We start from the raw sequence: 14,833 nt of genomic DNA on the forward strand, positions 1-14,833 counted from the left end.
TCATTGTGGGAGTTTTACGGTTATTTAATGTCATGAAAAATAAACTGGAAATCTCATTTTGTTGTTCAACTAGAAATTTGCTGTAGGTTTTTCTTATTTACTTTTTAAAAATACTTGATGCTAAAATTAGACTAAAAAGTCTTCTGACTTTGGATACAATTTCATTCCACCACTTAATATCCTCTTAGTAGCTCTCAAGTCAAGATCAAAATTCAATTCACCTTCGCTTCCTTCTGCAGTTGGATTTAGATTATTTTCAATACTTTTGTGTTTTCTAGTTATTTATTCAATGAAATAACAGGACCTTTTTTCTATCTGCACTACAAACAGGTTTCTAAAAAGAGATCATAGCTTATAGAGGACCAGCGGCTGGGGGAGGGAGGGTGGGGTGGAGTTATTTAATGGATATGGAGTTTGTTTGAGGTGATGAAAAAGTTTGGTAAAGGATATTGGTGATAAAAGCATAATATTGTAAAATAATTGATGCAACTGATTTTTTTTCTTTTGCACGGGCAGGCTCTGGGAATGGAACCCAGGTCTCCTGCATGGCAGACGAGAGCTCTGCCACTGGGCCACCATTGCACCACCCCCAAACAAACCAGCCTTTTTTAATATACAGCTCTGGAATCAGCTAGTCCTTCGTCTAGGTTTATTTTTCCTGCAAACCCCCTGTTTCATCACCTCATTTTGGTCTAGTATCATTGCATACACTTTTACACCTTTCCCACTTTTTCAGTAACCTTAACGAGTATTTTAGTTTGTTAAGGCTGCTGAAATGCAATATACCAGAAAAGGGCTGGGATTTATAAAGGAAATTTATTAAGTCACAAGTTTACAGTTCTAAGGTCATAAAAATGTCCAAACGAAGCATCCAGGGAAACACACCTTCACTCAAGAAAGGGCCGATGACATCTGGGGTTTCTCTCTCAGCTGGGAAGGCACAGGGCAATGTCTACTAACTTTCTCTCCTGGATTCTCATTTCCAACACCTTTCCCAGGAGCATTTTCTTTCTGCATTCCGAATGTCTCTGTGTTGGCTCTGAAGCTTTTTTCAAAATGATTCCCTCTTAAAGGACTCCAGTAAGCAACCCCATCTTGAATGGGGGGAGACACTTCTCCATGGAAACCACCTAATCGAAAAGTCCCACCACGATTGGGTGGGTCACATCTCCATGGAAACTACTTAATCAAAAAGATCCCACCCTACAATATTGAATTAGGATGAAAGAATGTGGCTTTTCTGGGGACCGCAACAGTTTCAAACCAACACACCGATGTCCTGGAGGGATATTGCTATTTTCAGTCTTCAGTCTTTTCTCTTTTTCTGTGAGTTCTTCATAAGCTCTGTCAGAAAATATAGATTAGAGAGGGAAATTACTCCAGAACAAGAAAGATGGGCTGTTGCATGGCTGTTCTTCCAACATCACAGCTCCATGATTTCATTCAGAAAAAATTCTTTGGATCAGAAATGTTATTTTTTCCCACAGGGGAAACACAGAGAATTTCAGATTTTCTGACATAATAGCTTGGATCTTGAAAGTTCAATTATCCACCACAATAATTGGACCCACCTTCCTGGAATTGAGAGTTTGAAAATATCTTCCCTTTCCTCCAGAGATACTTCCAATCTCAAGGGTTCGGCTCCCGTGTCTGTTAATATTCTCACAGCAAAAGGTAGACAAAAAGAAGCTTTCTGATGCATCCCCCAGAGCGTCTATCCTTAGACAGTTTTGTCAGGTACCCCACTGACTCAGGCATGATTCATGGACCAGAGGTGCTGCATCTAGTAGGTTTCAAACTCAACCGAGGACAAAGAGAGTTGTAGCGTGTGTAGGGTCTGAGTGGGGGCTCTGAGCCCATCGCAAATAGGGGTCAGACCCTGGAGCCCCACTTGCAAGGCATGGTTAGGGAGGTGCTGTTAGGGGCAGGAAAGAGCCTAAGGAGCAAATGGTTTTGTAGTCTTTGTTTGCAATCACGCTGAGTCTAAATACACGCAAGCATTTGGAACAAAAGAACAATTGTATATGCTTCTCTATCTTTCTTAATTCACAGTCAGGCATATAACCATTGATTGATCTCAGCCGGTCAGCGGGGCTACGACTGCGAATACACCAGGCCCCCTGGGAAGTTCATCTCCAGTGTTTTAATAGTCATGTCTGAACTCCTTGAGCCCTCAACCACTGCAGAGAGGCTGGGACTAGAGTAAGTTGTCGGGCAGAGCCCAGAGGCCCCTTCAGTCCCACACCCAGGAGAGTCCAAAACAGCGATGCCCTGGTGCCATTGGCAGAGACCCAATCCGGTAGCTCGGGGATACAAGCCAGAAGGAACCGAGCTTGGATTCAACCACCAGAGTAGAGAGAGCAGGTGATGCAGTCAGAGGGCTCATCTCTCTGCCCTTCAGTTAATACCTTTGCCACTTCAAACCGAGAATTTTCCTCGCAGATGCTATTCATTCCACAACTGTTTACTGAGTCCTTGCTCTGCATCCAGGTGCTTGGGAATGAAGTCAAATAGACACTAAAAGGGAAAGCGCTGGCTGGACTGGGATCCCAAGTAGATCATTATTTGATTATCAAACTAACAAGGAATGTGAACAGCAGGGCTGCCTCCGCGGGCCACTTCCTCCGTCAAAATAGAGTATTAAAATAATATTTTATGACTCCACTGGACTAAAGATAATTGGCATCCGGGGTGGATAGAGCCATGATTTTTCTCCCAAAGTTAAAAGAAATCAAAACATTTTCTTTGGACCCTAAAAAGCCTTGTGAGCCCTACACCCTCTGCCTTCTAACCCTGGAGAAAGGGTCCGTCCATGCCCCATCATGAGCGGAGTTGACAACTCAATGCTTCTGCTCTCGGCTCTCGTTTTCAGCAAGAGCATCAGATCTCAGACACTGGTAGCCACGAGAAAATGTGCAAAGTAAGGGTTCAAAAAGTCAACTCAAGGACCTGTCAGAGGGATTCTTCACCCCAACATGCAAAGGAGCTGGATTTAGAGCCAGCTGACAGGCCACCAGGTTCAGCCTGACCCAAGGCTTATCTTTACCCAGCTCTCCTGCCCGACTGTGGGAGGTGAGGGCGGGTGGATGGAAATGCCCTTTCCCCAGAAAGTGTGTCCCCAAAGCTCAAGGCAAACCATGACATCAGGGAACTCACAATTCAGTTGGAGAAGCTGCTTGTAGAGGATCTCAAAAGCTGGATTGGCAGCATATTTACTTCTCTGTGGATGCATCATTAGTAGAGGGGCTACTTGGAAGGGAAGGGGATGTCAGGGAAGCACCATGTTGAGTGTGTAAGAGGAGGGAAAGGTCTTTTATGGAGAAGGCATTGGGGAGATCCAGGAAAGTGTCCAGAGGCAAAGGGAAGCTATTGGTGAATGGGCTGGAAGGGCCATGATGGCAGAGGGAGGTGAGTTACTGGAGGAGCAAGGGTGGTCCCCAGAGGGGCTTGGACCCACGGGCTGGAGGGCGTGGCTCCTGCACCCTCCAACAGAGGAAACAAACACAAAGTGACTGGGGCGGGAGCACCGGGTTTTATTTGGGGAAGCACATCCCACGCAGTCCATCACAGTGTCGCTGGTGGAAAGCGGGTGTCCACGGAGGAACAGGGGCTCTGGATTTATTCCAGCATTTATGTAAAACTTGGTTCTATTGCTTGTTTCCTGGGTGGGTCTTGGATTGGTTATTGCACTCCTTTGAATCTGTTTCCTCACCCATTCACTGCTGTAGAAATAGCACCTATTGGTTAGGGGTTTAGTGGCGGAAATGCCTGTAAAATATTTATCGTTATGAAAAAGTTCTAATTTAGCACAGCCCAAATACTCCCAAAGAGTGGAAGAAGGATCAAAGATGGTGGTGGAGTTATACAGAGAAGAAAGGATGTAACAAATGAGCATGAGTACTGAATCATTAGATTGATATTTCTTTTAGTCTCTAATATTTAGAGCAACTAGAAGTAAAAACTTAAAACTGTGCAATTGTAACCCATGCCAAACTCTGAAATCTGTTCTGCAACTAATTGTTGTGATAAGGCTTGAAATTCATTGCTTTTTCTTTTTCTTTTTTCTTTGTGTATATGTTATATTTAACAATAAACAACATTTTAAAAAATAAAAATTAAAAAAATATTTAGTATTGTGCAGCCCAAAATGTGAACAGTGCTGAGGTGGAGAAACCCTTCGACTGACATCCATAAACCCTTCTCTCTTTAGTATGGCACCTGGTATGTAGTAAACACTTAAGCAATATCAGCTCCCTTGCATTTCTTTTAACAGGACATATAAGAGAAGAAAAGAACACATACATTTTCCCCACTTGAAAATCCTTTGACAGGTTCCAGCGGGACTGTTTGGCTGTAAGTTGGCTCCAACAGATAAAGAATAAAGAATAAACTCTTCCCTGTATAGAGACACGGAGACAGTGAAGTTCTCCAGAGATTTAAGCCAGGGCTGATCTTCTTATTTTTGTTCTTTAAAACTGTATCTGAAAATGCCATTTCACAGAGACTTCTCCAAGTGTGCACGTGACATGAAGCTCATCTCTTCCCAAACATCAGTGAGGGGGGTGTGGGAAGCTTCCCAGAGGTTCCAAGGAAGGTCTGAGAGGGCTTCAGTTGGGTTTCTCTGCCTTGGCGGTACTGACATTTTCAGTGGATTATCCTCTCCGGAGGGAACTGTCTCCTGCATTATTTGATGTTTAGCAGCATCCATGACTTCTGGATGCCCGGAGCTCTCCGTCCCACATTGTGACAGCCAAAGATGTCTCCAGACATTGTCCATATCTCCTGCGGGGAGCAAAGTCACGTCCAGCTGAGAACCACTGAGTTAGGATAAACTGTCTCCCGAACTGTCGATTCAGAAAAGGGTGACTGAAGGTCAGCTTGAAGCGACTGCTTTGTGCCAGGTACTGAATGAGAACATCAGGGTTGGAAAACATGAACAGACGAGCTAGCGCACGCTGAGCGGTCTTGCTGCATGCCAGGCACGGGGCTAAGTACCAGACGGCAGTACCCCACCATCAGAAGAGATTTTAGAAGCCACCCAGCCAATCTCTTCCAGGGCTTGCCCTTCCTTTACAACATGAGTGATAGCTGGGACCCAAATCGAGCCATTCCCAGATAGCTAGCGATGTGCCAAACTTTCATTCACTATCTTATTTAATTCTCACAGCAACTCCTATGAGGAGGGTATTATTTATCCCCGTTTACAGATGGGGAAACTGAACCCCAGAAAAGTGAAACACGTTGCTTAAGGTCACGAGGCTAGGATGCAGCATTCAAATCCTTCTCTTGTTTATCCCGGAGTCTATTTTCTTAAATATATGCCAAATGATGCACAATGCGATGACCTTCCTTTTTCTGCCTGCAACACAACCCTACCTGACTTTCAAAATTCAGCTTAAAGATCTTTCCTTCTACAAAGTGTTCTCTGACCTATCAAGCAGATCTGGTTCTGCACCCCATGAAAACCCCCTTTTCCCATGTCCTGAAGTGATCTGGTTTACCAGCCCACACCCTCCATCAAACTCTAAACCCTTTGAAGGCAGTGCTAAGGGGTCTTCATGCTTCCAGACCACTTATTATTCATTGAAAAGGATAGATACACCTCAGAGTGCTGTCTGTTCCACTAGATTTAACATTTAGAAAATTCTTTGATAGAAAGAACCATAACTGGCCTCCTTGATTTCCCTTAAGTAATGTCAGCATTCCCTCTCTTAAAAACAGTACTTTAGATTTTGAGGGCAGCTCTCAGCTGTCCAGAGAGACTTTCTTCAACCACGTTATCCAACGGTGTTTGCCCTGGTAAATTCCTAATTAGATCATCCTGTTTAATTCCTTTACACTCTTTGCTTACTATAAAAGGAGTATCTGGCTTGAGTTTTTCTTTATTTGGTGTCTCTGTCTCTCTCCAATGAGGCTGTGCGCCTCATGAAAGCAAGTACTTGTCCATTTTTCACACTCTGTGTCACTTACGCTTTTTTCAATGAGTGGCATTTAGGAGGGGCTCAATTAACTGTCACTGAATGAATGAATATTTGGGGACCAGTTAATAAAGGGCCTGGATGTGGTGGAAATCCTGGGGAGAAATTTAAGAAGATCTCAATGCCAGCTCTACTGCAGCACTGAAATGGGCAAAACAAAGAGATAGAGATGGAGGGTAAGGAGCAGCCAGCCGTTAGACAAGGGGGAAAGCTCCATCCAATTTCAAGATTAAAGGAAATCATGTCAGAGAAGCTGAAAGAAATCCTAGGTAAGCCTCTTCAATGGCTTGGGCCCATGTTGGCTCTTCCTGGTCTCCAAAAAGCCCAACCCCTTTGGGCATCTGGTAAGGCAAAGCACTACTGGATTTCAGCAAGGGAGCGCCCTCTCAGCCAGCTTCTCTCTACTTCTCTCTCTCCTCGTTGATGGTGGCAGGTGCCCCTTTAAACTCTAAGTTCTCGCTGTTGGAGATGTTGTATAGTGAGTGGTACTCCTGGAAACCTGAGTTAGCCTGGGGGTGTGAGGTTGAGGGTTAGATGGTCAAGCATTCTTAGTTAAGTGGGGGCAGTCCTTCCTCATACTTTAAGCATCTTCCTCATCCACCTAATTCATTCACCAGATTTTTATTGAATACCTAATACATGCTAAGCATAACGCACTCCACTCTCATCTTATAAAATCAAGACTCAAACAGATGGCTGGTATCCAGGAGAGCCACTCCAGACCACTTGAGTCTAACCACTCACGTGCCCTTTTACAGTGTAGACGTCTTGAGTCCACATTCTAAATATCATCCCACCTCTCACTCTTGCAGAGTTTGGGGATTTGGAAACAAGATCTTCCAAATAATTTGGAAATAAACCTTTCTTTGGGGTTTTGGCTTAATTTTTATCCAGCCTCATTATCTCTAATCCCCTTGTGAAAGCCTCCGTACTTCCCACTCAGTCTTTTCGGAATCCCACCTCTGCTTTGGCCCTAGGATATCTGGGAGGATGTATTCCAATATTTCACTGAAGCTGCCCTGTGCTCTTTCTTGGAAACAGAAAGTTTAACTGCAAGAGTTGGTGGGGGAGAGCTTGCCTGGAGGGCAGAGGCAAGAGTTTAACTCACAGGTGTCAGAAACAAACTTCGTGTCACTGTTACCCCATCTCCCGTCCTGAGCAGGCATAAAGAATCAGCCAGAGCATTTTTCTTCCTACTGAGTTTGGATGAGGCTCGTTGACCTTCTCAAGAGGATCCAGGAAACCTCTCCCAAACTACCACAGTTGCATGTGAGATGAAACCTACCTGCCCCCCTCACTGAGACTCCTAACAGAGGTCCTGTTCTTCCTGCAGACAAATGATGCTCCCCAAAGGATGGAGGCAGGAAATGGATCAATAGAGTCAGACCTCAGTCTTGCAGGCACTGCAGCCACACCAGATTCTCTTCTCCCGTGTGGCTACCATGTTTCATGGGCAACACCGCCCTGCTCTTCCTGATCTCCACAGACCCCCAATTCCACACACCCATGTTTCTCCCGCTCAGCCAACTCTCCCTGTTGGACACTAGCTTTCCAATGGTCACCACCCCCAAGATGGCGGCCAAGCACCTGCAGGGATTGGGTTCCACCTCCTTTGGGGGATGTGTAGTTCGGATGTTCTGTCTGACGTTGGTGGGTGTCCTGCTGTCCCTCATGTCATGACCGCTACGTGACCGTGTGCCACCCCCTGCATTATCCTGTGCTCACGAAATGCCAGGTGTGCGTGTTCATGGTGAGCACTCCTGGTGGTCTGGCGTGTCACCTCCATCCAGACCATCACCCTACACTTCCCCTACTGCGCTTCTCACACTGTGGACCCCTTCCTTTGTGAGCTGCCGGCCCTGCTGAAGCTCTCCTGTGCGGAGAACGCTGACCCCAGCTTGGCGCTGTCCACCTCGGGGGTGCTGATTCTGCTGCTGCCCGCGTCCCTCACTGGGGCCAGTTCAGCACGTGCACTCAGCCGAGACACGCACTCAGCCGAGGTCTGGCAAAAGGCTGTTGCCACCTGCGCCTCTCGGGTCACCATCGGTGGGGTGGCTCTTCTATGGGGCAGCTGTGCTCACGTCCATGGTATCTGGTACGGCCCATGGCCCACGGCAGGACACCGTGGCCTCCCTCTTCCACAGCCTCGTCACGCCCACCCAACCCCCTCATCTACAGCCTGAGGAACCGAGAAATGAGGGCGGCTTTGGTCAACGTCCTTGGCAGAACTGGCTTCAGGTCAAAGGGGTGAGCTCCTAAAAAAAATAAAATAAAATAAAAAAGAGATGCACTCCTGGCAAGAGCTGATCCCCCCTACCCACCCAAAAGAAATCTTCTGCAGCCCCTATGGCCCATGACCTGCTATCTCACAGGCCCCCTTGCTCCCTGCAGATGCGTTTTCTTTCTTATGGATTTGTGGAAAACCAAAGTAGCGATTTCAATTACTTAAATAAAAGAAGGGAATTCTTTTTTCGGTTTTAAACAAGAGATGTTTCTAACAAGAATCCCACACCCAACAGCAGACATGGGATCCCAGCTTCTGCGTATTATAGCCCCCTACTAGACAGAATATTAACCTTGTATCCTAGTGTTATCCTGTATCTTATCCTATTATCTAGGGTATTAACTTCATATCCTATTCTTATCCTATTAGCCTTATATTTTATCCGTGTACATTTGTGCACTCCAAGTGTGACTCAACCCCCAAAATCCAAAAAAGAAAGAGGGTCCAGGGCTGCAGCTCTGAAGTTGATAAACTACGCTATTCTGTTGTCTCTGCTCCTGAAATTTCCTAGTTGATTCTTTCTTGGGTTGTATTTGCAGTTTTTACAGAATTAAAGGTCTGTCACTGAAATTAACCCTGGCCTGTCAGTCCAAGCATGAGTTCTTTTTTCCATCTCAATTGTGACAGAGCAGAGAGCAGAGACGGTGAAGCCCACCCGTGACTGTCACACACCCATGACTGAGCATCAGGGACATTTAAGGTTGGCTTTGCCATTTCTAATTGTTTTGCCATCACCAGTGGACACAAGAGGTAAAGAGTTAAAAATACTCAATTTGGGGATTCAAAGGAAATTCTGCACTCCTGTTCATCACCTTTGTGGATATATTTACCTAATATCTCTCTAGACTAAAAATCGGAACCATATCTAGGCATGCAAAGGCTGAGTTGGCATGTCATCTTACGCGTTTTGAATGGCAGGTGCCAATGCGTGTGGGAGAATTGATGGGGAGTGCTGTGAGTGGGGCTTCTAGGAATTTGAAACTAGACCAATACGGTGGTTTGAAAATGTATATACCCCCAGAAAATCGTGTTCTTAAAGCTAACCCATTCCTGTGGGTGTAAATCGATGGTTGATCAGACCTTTTAATGCAGTTACTTCAGTTAAAGCATGACCCAGGGTGGATCTTAATTCTGTTACTGACGTCCTTTATACGAGAAAGAAATTCAGACACAGGAAGAGAGAGACATCCACAGAGCAAGACCCTGAAATCAACGGAACCTGGAAGAGAAGGGAGAGCCCAGCAGACGCCACGATGTGCCTTGCTGTGTGGCACAGGAGCTGAGGATGGCCGGCAACTGGTCTTCAGGAAGAAAGCGTTGCCTTGATGATGCCTTGATTTGGGCATTTTTCTCAACCTCAGAACTGTGAGCTTGTAAGTAATAAATTCCCACTGTTAAAGCCATCGCATTTCGTGGTATCTGCTTTGGGCAGCCTAGGAAACGTCAACAACCATCAAACCCAGACTCGGGTCCAAGCCTTATTTTCAGAACTGGCTGGAACTCTGGCGATCAGTGATTGATGACTTCTACTGGAATTTACGTGAGCAATAAATAAACTTTTTATTTGTAAAGCTGGCAAGGTTTTCTGCTGTCATGGCATAGATTCCTAAAAACCCTGTAAGTCTTTTATTTAGAGAGGAAGAATTGGAAACACGGAGAGCTCAGAGAGCATTCTGTGCTGGTTTAAATTTGTTGTGTGCCCCAGAAAATCCTTGTTCTTCTAACCCTGTTCAGTATTGTAGGGTTGCACCCTTTGATCGGATTGTTTCCAGGGAGATATAACCCACCCAATTGTGAATATGACCGTTAGATGGAGATGTGACTATGTCCATTCAAGGTGTGTCTTCCATTAGTTTATTGGAGTCCTTTAAAAGAGGAAACATTCTGGAGAGAGCTCAGAGCTGACAGAGACGCAGCTATTTGGAGATGCTTGGAGTGTGGACAGAGGGAGCACACGCCTAGACACGGACAATTGGACATGCAGAGCCCAGAAAATGTCACCCTGTGGCCTCCCCATGAGATGCTGAGCAAGCCAGAACCCAGAGTTGTGTCCCAAAGGAGCTCAGTGAAGGCCCACAGACACTTAGAGAGGAAACCATTGGCATCAGAAGCTGGAAGCAATGGAACCAGGAACAAAGACCAGTAGACGCCAACCACGTGCCTTCCCACATGACAGACATCAGTCTTTCTTGAGTCCCAGTATCTTTCTCTGGATGCCTTAGTTTGGACATTTTTACAGCCTGAGAACAATAAACTTGTAACTTAATAAACTTCCTTTTTAAAAGCCATTCCATTTCTGGTATATTGCCTTCCAGCAGCGTTTAGCAAACTAACACACACGCTTCAGTGGGAAATTGGGTCACTGAACTCAAATCCAGGCGACCTGGCTCAGAGACCACGTTCAACAACGTCACAATGCTCTCAGCTGGGAAATGATTCCTGAGGACCCCAGAGGAAGCCAATTCTTGTAGGGTTCCATCACCTTTGGGGACGGTGGAGTATAGATGTTTCTCCTGAACTGTCACCTCCCGTCTTGGGCAAATCGTCTCAGTCTTTGGCTTTCTGATGGCATATCAGCACCCTTTATTTATTGTCATGACTCCGCTCTCCCAAATTATTTCTTTTAGGAATGACTCTATCATTCCTTGTTGTCCCATTCTCATTACCGCTGCCTTATTTAAACCAGAATGTCTGAACATCATAAAAAAAATTCAACATGGGTATCCATGCCCAGAAATGGATTCCTGGAGTTCCAAGAAGTCCCATCATAACGAGAAGCTTCCACAACACAACATCAACACGTGAGGTAAACTAGGAAATCATAATTTTATTTAAGGTCATTGAAGAACTATCGGTAAAAGAAATCTAAATGAAGCAATTTCCCAAAAGTGAGCAAAAACTGGGGGCTACTTCCAAGTCTGGAGCTGACGGGAGTAGCCGGGCAGAGGCATTAACTGCTTTAGGTGGAGAGATTCTGCAAGGACAGGAGACATTTTCCTTGTAAAATGTCTTGAAAAGACAGCGTCTGCTATCGTGACTATCAGTATTGATTGGAATCTCGGAAAACCCCAAACACAAAAGTAAGTCTCTCAGCTGGAGGAAAGGGAAATTCTGCTGAGTAAGTAGCAGTGGGAGTGGAGCTGAAACATACCCACCGTGGTACCTTGAAAACAAGTCTTTCAAGGATTCAGCCCAGGGACTGCCTCCCCATCTTTCGAAGCACCATACCCCATTCTCCATGAGAACCAGCTTGCCACCCAACAGCCATTTCCAGTACCAAAAGGGACAAGTGGATGGGTTACCCTGTTTTAGCACCTGAGATTAGAGCTCACCTACCAGGCAAGTGGGGCAGAAGTAGTGGTGAAAGAAGAAAGAAAGATCAGGGCTTCTGGGGCCAGCCAGCCCTGCTGTGTGACCTTCGGCCCGTGAATCTGCCTCTCTGAACTTTGCCTGGGTAGTTAGTCTGCAGATTGTACAAATGAGACCAGAAAAGCCACGTGTGCAAGTCTTGGGTAGCAGAACATTTAAGAGTGGTCTTTGGAACAAAGCAGGCTTGGGTGATTTCGCCCCCCTGAGCCCCCATTTTCCTAATCAAAGAATAGAATCAAAGGTAGAAATCCTGCTACCTCGAAGGATTAAACAAGATGATATGCACAGAATCACTCCCTTGGCAGCTCTCCATACATTGAGTGGTCTGTAGCAGGGCGATGGGGAGCCATGGCAGAATTTAGAGCAAGGGAGAGGCAGGTCAGGTTACCTGGGGATTGTCAGGATGGAGGGGAATGGAAGAGGCATTAAAGGTGACCAGTGAGGGGGCAGAAACAGGGGTCCAGGTGAGGGGGAAGCAAGGAAGGAGGATGGGAATGGAAAGGAGTTGCGTTTTAGGAGGTGAGATCAGCAGGGAAGGTGACCCATCAAACTCTACATTTACAAATAAGCCATTTATTGCATGTAAATCATACCCCAATCAATAATGGAGGCCACAAGGGAAAAAGTACAGTTCATAGTGTAACAGGCATCACCAACCAGAAGAAATGAAACACCAGAGACAGGGTTGAAACTCCAGGTGTCTCTTCCGTCCTCAGAGGCAGCTGCTCTCCTGAATGTCAGCTTTACCACGTCCCTACATGCTCTTATATTTTATATAAATTTTATATAAATAGTGTCTTTCTACACATCCTTCAGAAACTTGCTGGGTTTTTTGCTCAAGATTGTATTTTTAAGATGGACGTGGTTTAATTTCATGCATTTCCAGGACAATACAGGAGAGAGGGAGACAGAGAACAAATGTGATAAAATGTTAATCATCAGTGACACTGGGGGAAAGACTCCAGGATTTCTCTGTAAAACTTGTGCAACTCTTCTGCAACTTTGAAATTACTTCAAAATGTTAAGTTTTTTAAAAATGATAGTTTCGTGGGTGTATGCACATGACAAAACTTATCGACTTGTACCCTCTAAATACGCTGACTTATTGTATATAAAATATACTCCAATAAAGCTGGTTTAGGAATAAATAAGTAAAAGAATGGGAAGGGGGCGTCAGGCCGGAAGGCAGAGAGGCATGGAAGGGTGTTGCGTCCTTGTAGTGGGGTCATGGCTTCGTGGAGGTGGGACAACTGGAACAGAAGAGTGGGGTGCGCTGGGCACCCCTCTGCGCGGAAGGTTGATTTTCTGCGTTTTTCCACTTTTCTGCCAGTTGTCCACCCTGGTAGGGTGCGCTCCCAAATGCGGGCGCTGGGGGGCGCCGGTACGTCACAAACCCTCCGACGGTCCAGGGAAGGACGCTGCGAAGTCAGAATTTCGTCCCAGCAGGGCCGCCCCTGGAGGCTTTCTAGAAGCTTCCAAAAACATTCAAGAATTGGAATTTAGAATATTAAAATTCACCCAGCTTAATATTACAGACACAGAAGGAAAGCTGCAAAATCAAAGCCAATAAACGTTTGAATGAATGTCCACTAAACCTAATGGTGTTAATTGTGGGCTTAACCTAATGACCTAATGTTATTCATTTGTGACATCCCAAAAATGCCAGGACGTCAGAAAGTTATTTTGGGTTAGATGTTCTCCAATTGCAAGAATTCTGCTAGATGCACAATGCAAAAATGACTTTTTCATAACAGATGAGGAATTTCATGAAAAAATACAAGGATCCTTGCTGTTATTCTTTATATGATGATTACTTTTTCCTATGTTGTATAACCCACCCCCAGCCAGTTCCAAAACATTTTCATCATCCCTAAATAAAACCATGTACCCTTTCAAGAGGTACCTCCCGTTACTCTCTCTCCCTCAGCCCCTGGAAACCACAAATCTGCTTTATGTCTTTGTAGATTTGCTTATTGTGGGCTCATCATGCTAATGGAACCATACAAAAGCGACCTTTTGTGTCTGGCTTTTTTCACTTAGCATAATGTTTTCAAGTTTCATCTACATTGTAGCAGGTACCAAAAGCCATTCCTTTTTCTTCAACTCTTAAAAATACATATTTTCACTAAGATAATGCATATATGACATAAAAGTTGCTATTTTGACCATTTTAAAGTGTACAATTCGCTGGTATTAATCACATTCGCAGTGTTATGCTACCAGCTCCGCCGTCCATTACCAAAACTTTAAATGAATGAGTTAGGAAGTGTCCCCTCCTATTCAATTTTTTCGAATAGTCTGAGCAGTATTGGTATGAATTCTTTCTGTAGTATTTGGTAAAATCCTCCAGTGAAGCCATCTGGTCCCAGACTTTTCTTTGTTGGGAGGTTTTGGGTGGCTCATTCAATCTCTTTACTTTCTATAGGTCTGCTGAGATTTTCTAATTATTCTTGAGACAGTTTAGGTCATTTGTGTGTTTTTATGAATTTTTCCATTTCGTTTAGGTTATCTAATTATTTGGCATACAATTGTTCATAGTATTCTCTTACAATCCTTTGTTTCTATATTATCTGCAGTAATATCCACCCTGCTAATTTAGTTATCTGTAGCCTCACTCTTTTTCTCTTCGTCAAGCTAAAGGTTTGTCAGCTCTATAATCTTCAAATAACCAACTTTTGGTTTGTTTTTTTTTAATTCCATATCATGTATCATCATTCTAAATCTTCATCGCTTATTATGCTTCTCCTAACTTTGGGTTTAGTTTGCTCTTCTTTTTCTAGTACCCCAAGGTGTGAGGTTAGATGATCACTTTGAGATCTTTCCTTTTTAACGTGTTTACAGATATGAGTTTCCCCCTGGAACTGAAAAGCACCACAACCGAAATTTAAAATTCACTTTAGAGGTTCAACAGCAGGGTTGCATAGGCAGAAAAAGAATCAATGGAATTGAGGATGGGACAGTTGAAGTCCTAACCCTCCCTTCCTTGGAATGTAAACTTAAATTGGAAACAAGAACACTGAGGTTGAACTAGTTAAATTAAGATGAGGTCATACTAAGGTAGGAAGGGACCCCGATGTTGCAGGTGTCTTTACAAGAAGAAGAGAGGAGACAGACACGTAGAGAAGGAAGGTATTGACAGCAGAGCCAGAGATTGAAGAAAAGGGAAACCAAGGATTTCCAGAAGGCACCAGAAGCTGGAAGA

General features: G+C 44.6%; 1 pseudogene; it reads left to right on the top strand.

Annotated features, from left to right (window-relative positions):
- Positions 1-3,395: 3,395 nt before the first annotated feature.
- On the top strand, positions 3,396-8,229 carry LOC143649273 (olfactory receptor 2Z1-like; annotated as a pseudogene).
- Positions 8,230-14,833: the final 6,604 nt, after the last annotated feature.

This window comes from Tamandua tetradactyla, chromosome 11, assembly GCF_023851605.1.
Source record: "Tamandua tetradactyla isolate mTamTet1 chromosome 11, mTamTet1.pri, whole genome shotgun sequence".
NCBI lineage: Eukaryota > Metazoa > Chordata > Mammalia > Pilosa > Myrmecophagidae > Tamandua > Tamandua tetradactyla.